This window comes from the organism of the source record quoted next, unplaced genomic scaffold (genome assembly GCF_019419815.1).
Source record: "Pyrus x bretschneideri cultivar Hongxiangsu unplaced genomic scaffold, Pyrus_bretschneideri_v1 Contig61, whole genome shotgun sequence".
Classification (NCBI taxonomy): domain Eukaryota; kingdom Viridiplantae; phylum Streptophyta; class Magnoliopsida; order Rosales; family Rosaceae; genus Pyrus; species Pyrus x bretschneideri.
The window spans coordinates 740,517-749,040 of NW_025999800.1; the positions used below are offsets into that span (position 1 = coordinate 740,517).

General features: G+C 39.3%; 1 long non-coding RNA gene across 1 annotated transcript; it reads right to left on the reverse strand.

The window, feature by feature from the left end:
• Positions 1 to 6,336: 6,336 nt before the first annotated feature.
• On the reverse strand, positions 6,337 to 7,084 carry LOC125471730. Its single transcript, XR_007253802.1, has 2 exons — positions 6,828 to 7,084; positions 6,337 to 6,689 (listed from the first exon to the last, which is right to left on the reverse strand). It is a non-coding gene; the product is annotated as an uncharacterized LOC125471730 (long non-coding RNA).
• Between the last annotated feature and the right edge of the window lie 1,440 nt (positions 7,085 to 8,524).

Consider the following 8,524-nt stretch of genomic DNA (forward strand, 5'->3'; position numbering starts at 1 on the left):
AAACCAACTCGCACATCGGAAACTGGATCAAGTCATTATACCACAGCTAACACCAATATTTTCAAGACCTCGGTAGGTATTGTGGAGCAAAAAATAATCAAGAAAATTATGGAGGTGACACGTGGATTTTGAGTTAAAAGGACAAAATTACCCTCGAGGCACACCGGATTCCCACGCGCATGCAACGGACAATAATGGCTCAATCTAGGAAGAGTCAAAGGTGATCAAAATGGTATTTATTCAAATCTCTCTCATCACTCCTCATCAAATCCTTTATTCAAAGGGTAACTCCCAAAACTTCCTATTTAATTTGGGATAAATTACCATGTTAATTGCAAAATATTATTTTATTCTTCAATTACACCATATATGGCTGGTCACTATTCTCCAAATAGGGTCGGCCACTTCCCTATAAATAACCCTATCATCCCACTAAAATGCTAAGATATTTGTTACCACAAACTCTTAAACACATTCTTTTCAGAATTCTAAATTCAGCATCAGAGATTCTTCGGCCAAAGCCCCCCACCATTCATTGTGGGCGCATGAAGCTTTTAGCCTTAATCTTAGGTGCTATTGTTTTGCTGGTGCATTTTCGTCAAAGGAGAAGATGACAGAAATTTGCATCCACAAATTGGTGTTTTCATTAAGAGTTTGATTCACATGCTCGAAGAAGACTCTCGCATTCAAAGTTTCTCATTTCTCATTCATACGTAAATTTTTCATCCATTCTTATTCCTAGAATTTTTAATTCTTTGAATAGACGTAAGAGAAAATTACAACGGCGAGAAGTTCAGAAACCACCGAACAAAACTTTCTATGTTTAAAGATATGGATCAAATGATGGAGATTGTGATGTAACCCCACCACGACGATCCACGAAGCTCAGTGCAACGGCAAAAGAAGTAACTTTGCCACCATGGAGTACCACTACCACGGCAGCCATGACAACCACCATGGCAATGTGGAGTGGGACACCTTCATGGCAGTAAGGCCACAAAGCAACAACAGCTGCCACTTTGCAGTATGGAGCCCAGGCTCGTGCCATAAGTCAACCAACTCAGCGCAAGGCAACCTAGATCTAGCAGGCCCATGACGTTACCATAGTAGATGAGGCCCAAAGCACGGCCCAAGCAGCTGCGATTGCAGCAAATGGAGTACCCCAACACTAGCGAACCTAATGCCAAACAGGCCATAATGCACCACGTCCACTCGCCCCGTACATGGCTCGGCCCACTTCTGCAGCCCAACCTATTCTCGGGGTCCACCTATTGATCCCGACTGGTCCAACACCAGTTCAACCATCCCAGCTTCATATTTCTAGACTAACGATTGAACCAGGGGTACTCTCACCTCGATTTTCTACAGATTTGATATATTTCGACTCAAATCTTTCACCCAGAGTCCATTGCCCTTTCACTACTCAAGGAGATGCATACCATCTAAGCTCTTCCATCCCAAATGGCGAACAACACTTATCTCGACAAGTTATAGAGTTAACAAGCACCATCACACAACAGACGACCTTGGTGTTCATATTTTGATAATCAACATAAGCAACCTTCTAGATGAAGTGTTCATTCGCGGCTAGGCCCACAAAGAGCATCTTCTACCTCACATCGGAGTAGGTAGCACAATGGACGGAGAGAAACATTCACTTAATCCAACTCAGGTTCAACTGACAACCTGCGAGTAACTCGTTCGCATGCTAGGAACATACCACATGCACCGCAGCTGCGACATAGACGAGTGAAGCACATGAAAGAGCAGCCTAGACTAATAGGTCACGACCGGGGGCAATCGGAAGCTTCACTACCCCACTAAAGGAAAATTGAGGAAGAAGTTGAAGGCTCTTGACTACTTCTGTTTAGACAAATGCAGCAACTCAACCTCATGATGCATCGGGGGCACACAGGTACCAAAATGACACACCATCCCAACCACCAAAAACCAAGGGGCATGTCTTGTTTTCATCACTCTAGACGATTCATTACTAAAGCAACACATCAATAGTAGCCGAGCTCTGTGGATCCAATGATCCAAGAGCTCACCGCTGTCCATACCTACTTATTGGTTCCCGGCCGCCCTCGATCTGTCACCATGACTCCCAGCTATGCCGATCTTTCCATACGTCTCCTAACTGTGCCGATTAAGCCCACGACACTTCAAACATCAAAGCATCCAATGACGGAGCACATATGAGGCTTGACTAGCAGTTTCTGCTAGTAAAAGAGTTAGTAGTGATGAAGCTTGCAATCCATTCAGATTCTCAGTTGATCACCAACCAAGCCTCAAGAGAGCACACAACGAAACATCCAAGGATGGCGCAATAAGGTCCGAGAGCAGTTCACCGTGCTCCCACATACACCTTTACACGGGTTCCACAAGCAGTTCAAAGTCTCAAGTAGATCGTCCAGCAAGACCTCACAAGCAGAGGATTATTTTAGATATCTAGCAGTCTAGCTTTTCTCAGTTGCACTCACAATGATTTCCAAGCTCTTCAGTGCGAGAGGGTAAACTAATTGCTCTCTAGTGCGAAAGGGTAAACCAATTCCCTGACACCCATATAGGTATACTTTTCAGTGTGAGATGGTAAACCAATCCCCTGACACCCATTTGGGTAAGCTCTCCATTACGAAAGGGTAAACTAATTGCTCTCCAGTGCGAGAAGGTAAACTAATTCCCCGACACCCATCTAGGTATGTTCTTTATTGCGAGAGGGTAAACTAATTGTTTTATAGTGCAAGAGGATAAACCAATTCCCCGACACCCATCTCGGTCTGCTCTCTAATGCAAGAGGATAAAATAATTGTTCTCTAGTGCGAGAGGGTAAACTAATCCCCCAACACTTATCTGGGTAAGCTCTCCATTGTGAGAGGGTAAGCTAATTACTCTTCAGTGCGAGAGGGTAAACTAATTCACCGACACCCATCTGGGTATGCTCTTTAATACGAAAGGGTAAACTAATTCCCTAACACCCATCTGGGCTTACTCTCTAGTGCGAGAGAATAAACTAATTGCTCTCCAGTGTGAGAAGGTAAACTAATTCCTCGACACCCATCTGGGTCTGCTCTCTAATACGTGAGGATAAACTAATTGCTCTCCAGTGCGAGAGGAAAAACTAATTCTTCAACACCCATCTGCCTCTACTCTCCAGTGTAAGAGAGTAAATTAATTTCTCGACACCATTTAGGTCTGCTCTCTAATGCAAGAAGATAAACTAATTGGTCTTCAGTGCAAGAGGGTGAACTAATTTCTCGAACCCATCTGGGTAAGATCTCTAGTGCAAGAGGATAAACTAATTCTCCAACGCCCATCTGAGTCAACTCTTCAACGGAAGAGGGCAAACTGCTAATGAATTTCCACACAATTACTCATTTTGATGTGATTAGTTAACAATTTTCATATTCCATGAATCTTTATCATGTTGTGATGTAGGTCACGCAACTCAAAAGATCGAATACTTGAAGACCAGCTAAGCAACAAATGGTTAGGGGGCAGCAGCCACTTCACACTCAACAAGTTTGCTTATCTAACACTTCATATTCAGCAGCTCTGATCTACGCAATTTCATCCTTGATTGCTTCATCTATGGCAGCTGAGAAATCAAACTCAAGCAGTTTCCTCATTCTTGGGAAGTAGCCTAAATGTGGCAGCCTAAACCATGGGCCATGCCACACCACTTCCTTGGCCCATGTTAAGCCAGGCCTTATCTCTATTCAAGCCGAGTAGCACAAGTTATGGCCCTTGCCACACCATCTCCTCGGCTCATGCCGAGCCAACTTCTGGCACCTGTCAGCCGACGTGCCACACCACCTGAACGATTGCCCTATGGTAGCATCACCCAAGAAGAAGACAAAGAAAATTAAGTTTTTCTTACATTGGTGCAGCGCGAAGAAGACAAAGAAATCAACAGAAGACGATTCATTGCACAGGTGAGCGAAGAAGAGTGTTAAGAGAGAGGAAACAAATATCCTCTAGCTTTCTCTCCTTCTTGTAGGGATAAGTAATTGCCCTCCGAAGTTGATTTAATCCCCTACTTAAGGTAAGCTTTAATAGGCTTTGGTGGCGATTTATTTCCCTTTCCTAGAAGAATCTAATTCCAAGTTCAGGTGGGAATCTGCATCAAAGTTAGAGATTTCTACACTTGCTACCTTTTCCTACGAGCAGCCCAGCAAATGTGGGGATATTTGTGGAGCCAGAAGTAATCAAGAAAATTGTGGAGGTGACACATGGACTTTTGGGTTAAAGGGACAAAATTACCCTCGAGACACACCAGGATTCCCACAAGCATGCAACGGACAATAATGGTTCAATCAAGGAAGAGTCAAAGGTGATCAAAATGGTATTTATTCAAATCCTTCTCATCACTCCTCATCAAATCCTTATTCAAAAGGTAACTCCTAAAACTTCCTATTTAATTTGGGATTAATTACCATGTTAATTGCAAGATATTATTTCACATAATATCTTGCAATTATTCTCCAATTACACCATATATGGCCGGCCACTATTCCCCAAATAGGACTCGCCACTTCTCTATAAATAGCCCTATTATCCCACTCAAAAGCTAAGTCATTTGCTACCTACACACTCCTAAACACATTCTTCTCAGAATTCTAACTATGGCATCTGAGATTCTTCAGCCAAAGCCCCTCCCCATTTATCGTGGGCGCGTAAGGCTTTTCGCCTTAATCTTCAGTGTTATTATTTTATTGGTGCATTTTTGTTGAAAGAGAAAATGGCGTAAGATTGCATCCACATGTATTTACTATTTAGTAATCCATCACTAGACCCAACACACAACTTTTCAAAATCGTAGTTATCAATCAATTTTAAGAAGCAAGTTCGAGCCCAGTAATTCAGGCTCAGGACAAATCGAGAAAATAACGTGCTCTACCATAATAAACTTTGTAGGTACATATTATTTCCAACTTAACAACCTATCTCTAAGTGTGAGGTTTATTTATAAAAAGTTTTAGTGGTGGAAACTGACGCAGGACAAGCCAAGGGTTGACAGGGACATATCATCTATCTAAGTGGTTAATGTGGATATTGTTAAGATTGTTGTTTTGGATAGCAATTGATTTATTTATTTATTTATTTTTGGTCAAAGGGGAATTTCATTACACAACAAGCACAAATATACAACAAAGGCCCAACAGACACATATACTACAAACAAAAAAGGCCTAAAACAAAAGTAAAGCAGAAAGGCCCAAACAGACATATGGCCCAGAAACACAACACAACTTCCGCCAGAAGCTTCCACTGTATCTCCACCCACATAAAACTTTTCAGTTCATTGCCTAATTCCTTGTTCCCCATTGAGTATCTCCTCTGCAGATACCACCTCCAACTCCAATTTGCTTCCAGAGCATAGTCGTAAACAAGGGATAATCGGCTATAAAGCAAAAGAAGCCGACTACTAGTATGACTCTCTAACCTAAGAGTACTTCTTATTGCTTGTGAGTCTTTCAAACTTAGGATTTTTCGGTGACATCGGCCCTAGTTTCAGCCAGGGTCAGTTGCAGTGTTTTCTCTTTTCACTTTTCCTTCTTTTGTCCCTGCATCTATTGTTGTCTCATCCCAATTTTCTCTCTAATCTGCCCATTTCCTCTACTCTTGAAGGTATACCTCTTCCCTACTCTTCCTTGCTCTGATCATCAACCATGTTTATTGAAGAGATCATGTGTAGAGTTCCAGTGTTTACACCGGCTTGGGTGTTTCCAACACCACTACTTTCTCTTTGGATAGCAATTGATTGGGCAGCCGACGAAATATGGAAAAGGAAATGTAGAAAAGCATTCAAATGAAACTCGACAACGGGCTTTTTAGAAAATTTTGCGAGCCGGTAATCTTTGGGATTATGTTTATCTACATTTTTGGAATGTGAGTCATATGGAATGATTTTGCGAGCTGGTCTAATCTTTGGGCATGATACCGTTGCCTTTGCACCATGATGTGGGTGTGAACTCCATTGACTCCGTAATCTAACATCTAATTTAACAAATCTATCGTTTGGCAGAAAAAAAATAAAAGTCATATGGAATGATTTGGGAATGATACCTAAATTGTTTAGACATGCGATAAACATATGTTTTAGGATAACTTGTTCGACATTGAGAATGAAACATATTTTCAACATGGAAATGACTTTATTAATTTCAAAAATGAGACTCATATCTTACATTATCAGTTTTTAAAGTAATTTGTCATTCATTTACTGACATTATGGATTGAGGAATCGTAAAAGAAATTTTTTTTAATTTTTTTTTTTAAATTCGATTGTACGAGAGAAATTTATTAATATGAAAAAATAAGTTACACCTAGTCATGAAAACATAAAACTTTATAGAGCAAGAAAAAAACAAAATACAAGAAAAGAGGGGGGAACATACACCTAACTCCCTTTGAAAAAGAAAATACAAGAAAAAAGAGGGAGAGACATAAATATTGCCTCTCTTAAAAAAGAAAATACAACATGATGAAAATACATTAGGAGAATTTATTTTAATGTATAACCAAAGGCTGAAAGTTTGAAAGGCACAAGTTTACATCAAATTCATAGTTAATGTGCACAATTTGGGCTGCATGTTACATTGATGCAAAAGACTTACAATTCTTGGAAGAGATCCCCGAGATTGTATAGACCTTTCGTGGCCTTTAAAAGTTCCATGGCATACTCAGCTGCAACATCAATGCAAAGCTAATTAATAATCAATTTATCTTATGTTTTTGTATCACAAATTGATGTGAGTTGGATACTTGAAGAAATGCCTGAAAAAAGGATATTGCAGAATTAACATTAAAAAGTAATATTCTTACCAATAAAGTCTGTGATCAAACGTCCATCGCAAAATCTGCCAGTTGGATACTTAAAGAAGGTCTCACCATATGGGAACCAATTGGCCTGAAAAACAGTGATGGTATTTACGTAGTTATTATTTCAAGGATCATAAAGTGAATCACCAAAGATGAATAAGGTTGCATGCTTTTCTGAAGCACCGAATGACCATATCAGCTGCATTGATAACTAGGCAAAGCCAGGATAAAAATTCTCAACCTCAAAGTCAAGGCTGCCATTGAAGTATATGTGTTTCTGTTTTACTTTGTATTATTATCAATTTAATAGAAAATCCTTGAAAACTGAGAGCAGAATCTTTAGCATTGTATATTTTTGGCTTTATTATCTAATGGATAAGACGCTTTCAGATTTTTTTAATGTCTTGTACACACGTGTCAAATTATGATCATATAATTAGATCATAAATAGTCTCAAAGATAATGTTAGTAATAAAGGTAAATGAAGTTTCACCATAAAATTAATTGATATTATGCACCAAAGAATTTTTTCATGTCCATTTCACAAATGCCATGATAAACTTTGTAGGCTCATGCAGGTCCACCACTAACATTATCAATATTGTCTCAAACCATTAGCTGTGTGGTTTTATCATAAAAAGGCTCAGTAATATCAATATTAAGAGTGGATATTCTCATATATTAATTGTATTTCATTTTATCATATAACCGATGTAGGTCTTATTCTCCTAGATGCGCCCTCACGAATAGCCACACATGGGTCACAATGGAAACCAATTCCACAATGGAAGCTGGCCATTATTCTACAGCTGTGCCAATCTTTTCGAGAGCCTAGTCGATATTTAGTAGTCCATCACTAGAGGCAACAAATGACTTCGAAAGTCCAGTTATTGATCAGTATTAGGAAGCAAGTTCAAGTCGAGTAACTTGAGTTCATGACGTGTCACAAGAATAGCTTACTCTAATACCATAAAAAAAAACTTTTGTAGGCTCGTCGTGTCATCAATTTAATCACCTGTCTCTAAATATAGGATTTTTTTTCATAAAAGGTCTCTGTAATAATAGATGTTGAAATTGATGCACAAGCCAAGGGTTGATTAGGCAGCCGACGAAATGTGGGAAAGGAAGTCGTCTTTTCAAATGTGAACAAGCCAAGGATCGACGGGGGGACATCTCATCTTTTCAAAAGTGGCTATTGTGGATAATGTTAAAATTGTTGTTTTGGGAAGCAATTGATTGGGCGGTAGACGAAATGTGGAAAAGCATCCAAATGAAACTTGTGGACGAGTTTTTTTCTTTCTTTTAGAAAAGGGAGAATGATTGAACAATCAAGGCTCTCGTGCATGTATTGGAACCTACTAAGAGTCTCAAACGAATAGGAACTATGAGAAACAGTTAAGTTATTAGAGCATCACAAGATAATTAAGTAGTCAGAAAAATTTAAATAGTTGTGGCTGGGAGCAAAAGTCCATTTGGGACTTATGCTTTATTTATTAGGGTAAATTACATTCTACTTTTTAAGTTTGTGGTCAAATGCAATCTCATACAACATTTTAAAATCATTTTTAATTTTATACGTTTACTATTATTTCATTTCAATTTCATACTTCCATTAGAATTTCAGTTAATTACTCTGTTATATGCCTATGTGGCTGTCAAAAACCCCAATTCAGCAGCTTTTAGAATAATTCAATCAAATT